This window comes from Limulus polyphemus, unplaced genomic scaffold (genome assembly GCF_000517525.1).
Source record: "Limulus polyphemus unplaced genomic scaffold, Limulus_polyphemus-2.1.2 Scaffold1751, whole genome shotgun sequence".
NCBI classification, from domain to species: domain Eukaryota; kingdom Metazoa; phylum Arthropoda; class Merostomata; order Xiphosura; family Limulidae; genus Limulus; species Limulus polyphemus.
In genome coordinates, this window is record NW_013667361.1 from 125,422 (window position 1) to 129,777 (window position 4,356).

At 33.5% G+C, this 4,356-nt stretch overlaps 1 protein-coding gene across 1 annotated transcript in view; it reads left to right on the forward strand.

The window, feature by feature from the left end:
• The window catches only part of LOC106464823 (sodium/calcium exchanger 3-like), a 115,306-nt gene that overhangs the window by 3,664 nt on the left and 107,286 nt on the right, over nucleotides 1-4,356 (forward strand). The window contains exon 2 of the mRNA XM_013924978.2: nucleotides 3,614-3,806. The gene's annotated coding sequence lies outside the window, so the exon portion shown is untranslated. The remainder of the gene's footprint in view (nucleotides 1-3,613; nucleotides 3,807-4,356) is intronic.

Sequence of the window (4,356 nt, forward strand, 5' to 3'; positions counted from 1 at the left end):
AGCTTACACGGTTATAACAGTTTCATAGTAGACCTGTCTCTTCTTTGTTCTCTGTTGCTTTTATAGGCGAATCACATTTCCTAGAAACTTCTGATGTACCCGTTACGGAAGTTGATTCTTTGTGTTCACGAATATTTTACAATCTGGAGAATTGGCGGGAGTTTCGACATACGTAACTAACACGGTAAGCTAGACACGTCCTCAAATATAAACTTATTCGAAACAAATGGTGACATTAAAATAAATAGATCACAAATTCGTCATACACAATACATATCTGATAATACGCCTATTTCTGATTACAAATTCAATCCAAACAACGTCCATATTAAAAATAAATACATAATAATAAATTCGTTACAACTTATAATATTGATAATAATTTTACAGCAAATATTCATCCATTAATTAGCCATGCCGCACTTTTTGTTCAACTTTGGGCATAATGATGGGTAAAATAAAATACGACGTCTAGTTAACTAATGAATGAATATTTACTATAAAATTTTTATTAGTTCTATAAGTGTAGGACCAGTTTGGTCGCCTATTTTGAGTTCATTCCTTTAAATTGCACACTGAATCTTTTTTTAGCCGCACCTTTTTTTTTTCAAACCTAAGTATAATTGATTAGATATATGACTTTTTGTCAATACACACCAACAAACCACATCAAATTAGAAAATGACACTTGATAGTAACTAACATTAGCCTTAGGGTTGCATCCCTATTATTCGGAATAGACATTTACTTTACAGAACTAATCAGATTCTTTAAAATACATGGTGGTAGTTTTTCTTCTCTGACTAACGCCATGGAATTTAGATTAACAGCTTTTTGTCATTACCCCCATGCAATTGGTACAGCCGTCTTATTATTTGTGTTAATTGCTTAAGCTAATATTACGTGACACTAAACGCTCTTTAATTAGGATAATTTCATAAAATTTAGTAAATTTGTGCTGAAAAGTTGGCAATGAATAATCAGCAATAACCATCCACCCGTATTATTCTTTTGAAAACTTGAGCTAGAAACTACTAATCTAGTTTGCTTTGCCTAACCAATACTTTGCATCTACACGTCCTTTCACCTAATAGTTTTGCTACTCTAAATCAGTCGTCTTTAATCCGAATGACAAAAAAAAACACTAAAAACCGTTCACTTTTACTGTTAGGTGAAGCTGTAGTAAAAATGTTAGATCGATAGCTCACGTGACTTTTTGAGTAGTGATGCGCAAACATTTTTCGATAAATTTGAACGGTTTTTGTTGAATAAATTTGCACATGTGGCTTATATTTGGACTAAATGAGACTCCTAATTGTAGGTTGTAAAGATCTATCAGTGTACGAAATTTGAAGAAAAATCCATAAAAGTTAAATATATTTTTCTATCAAATAAAGTTTCCATACTTTTAATGCGAAGATAAAAAAAAATAGGAAGAAACTCAATCAAATTTGGAGATGTTATATTTCAGGTATTTCTTTGGATTGCCTTGAAATATGGTATGTGAAGTAAGAGTCCAGTAGAACACACTCACTAAAAATATGTGATAGTTGGGATTACCATAGTCCGAGCTACAGAAGGTGGAAGATCGCTAAACTATCACTCCTGTTAATAACGTTAACAAATGTATCCTGCAGGGTTTTTTTTTCTTTTGCAGAAAGACACACTATCGACAAATCAGACTTACCTATTAAAAATTCATTAACAATAAGTTCAGCGTACAAGAAAGAAACACGATGTATGAATAATAATTATAAAGCCGCTAAATATGAACTACATGGTCGATGTCATAGTAAGAACGTTGTGTATGAAGTAACTCGTGACAGACGATCCAGTACGTATATAGGAGAAATTTTCCGACCCATACATGATCGAATATCTGAACATGTGTGTGTGACATCCAAAACCTCAGTACTAACAATGTTATTGCGGAACAATATGGAAAATAACATGACATAATACAAACGGATAACATCTTATCGGATGTCAAGATCTTATCTAAATGTCATAGTTTTCTAGACCGAAAAGTTAAAGAATCGATTTTCATCAAGAAAAAAAAGAACAAATATAAAGGTTGGCCTTTAATGTAGTGACGTTAGTAGCATTCTTATGATTTTAATATGTTGTACTTTGACGAAGTCTCTATACAAACTCATAAGGGTTGAAAGATATTTCAGACATTATTTTGTGTATGTTAATAAGGTGAAATATTACTTACAGATACAAATATGAAGAGAGTATTAATATATGTAATGCATCCTCTTCTCAATCCAATAATTTTAATAGTTTACCTGTTTGTTTACCCATATTATTTATTTAGCATTGTTAGTTTGATTTGCTTCAACAATTTAAACTCAAGAATTTTTGATATTATTTTAATATGACCTGAACTTTCTAAACACGTGTATTAATGTTCGATTTAATGTTAATGCTGTTCCAAGTTAGATTGAACTAGATTAGTGAACTGCTAAGAAATTGATAGCTCTTTACGAAACTGTAATAGCGAAATATTGAGCTAATAAAGTTACATTCTGGAGATATAGGTCGTTCTTTTATTTAAGGTTATAAAAATGTCTAGTAATAAACTTCAGTTTGCGTTAAACAAACTTAAGAATAATAAAAGAACAAATATTTATTTATTCATTGGAACAAACTTTGTCCACAAAATAAGCTTGGTTCTGCCCACCACGGGTATCAAAACCCGATTTTTACCGTCATAAGCTTGCAAACGTACCTCTGAGTCACTGGGAGACAAAGAAAAGGAGCTAAACGGCCAGGATTGAGGACCATCAATAGTTTAAGCATAGTCATTTCTAATATTGAACTACAGACCAGAGGAAAGGCAACCAGTCAGAAGCTACTCTTAACCAAATGACAGGACTGACTGTTACTCTTTCAACGTACCCACAGCTCACTGTGCGAAGCGTATTTGGTAACACCACGTCTTTAGCTCGAGACTCTGGGATCCTCAACCCAATACCCTGGTCACCAGGCCATGCTATGTTAAAAAGGCAAAATGCAACTATAAACATATTTTTCACGTCTTAGGTTTTCTTCTCAAAGTCTTAAAATATAGTAGATTAGTTGGGCTGTCAGGCTCTGAAAAGAGAGCAAAGCGTAAAAGTGCGTATTATTAAATTCTTTTGGTAAAATGAGCCCTCCAATATGTGTCCTATTCAAGATTCTGAAGAGTGCCAAATTGACATGGTAAAGCTTTTTACATTCAAATAAATCTTCTATACTAGAGATACGAAAAATGTTAAAGCATCTTCTAAAAGATAATGCACGTTTGATGCATTGAAATATTTTGCTGAACGTCTGAGACTAAAACTAATCACAAGATTTCGGAATGTTAGTAATATAAGTGGTCATATAATACAAGTCTTAATACGTACCATAATTACTGTAAACCGTACCTTTATTGATGCTTCGATATGACAGAAACACCACTCAGCTGCTTCTTTAAATGTCAGAAGACTAGTAAGCTTGTCACTGGTGCAAATAAGGAAAATCATTGCATCTACCAGTTAGTCATACTTCACGTGAAACTGCAAAAACGATTAGAAAAAAAGGTCCCGAATTGTCAATAAAATCCCTAATCCGTGTTTTTCAGGTTAAACGTCGAAGCCACAATTAAACGAGAAGTGAGAAGTGCTGAATGCCAGAGATCTTAGAGGGAGCCACCACCTGTAAATATACGATATGAGTACTCAGCGTTTGACTTCAGCGTCGAAATGTCACACATATGGTGATAAGTGCTTGCCAAAGTCCACGAGAATCTATAAAGATGGCGACGTGTTATTCAGGTAAAACAACATTTACTAGTGATCTGTAATTAAAGAGTACATGACTTAGTATCAATGTTTTAAGCGCGGTCTTGCTGGCAGCCTTCGCTTTCCTGTTTTGCATCTTTTTCTGCCAATCTTCCTCATAAGAAAAATCCTTTTTGAAACCCTTGCTCACTTCCTTCTCACTGATTTAACCCTTGCTTAAAATATTACCTTGCTCACTTTCTTTTCAATGCTTTAACCCTTGCTTAAAATATTACCTTGCTCATTTCCTTCTCAATGCTTTAACCCTTGCTTAAAATATTACCTTGCTCACTTCCTTCTCAATGCTTTAACCCTTGCTTAAAATATTACCTTGCTCACTTCCTTTTCAATGCTTTAACCCTTGCTTAAAATATTACCTTGCTCACTTCCTTTTCAATGTTTTAACTCTTGCTTAAAATATTACCTTGCTCACTTCCTTTTCAATGCTTTAACCCTTGCTTAAAATATTACCTTGCTCACTTCCTTTTCAGTGCTTTAACCCTTGCTTAAAATATTACCTTGCTCACTTCCTTTTCAGTGCTTT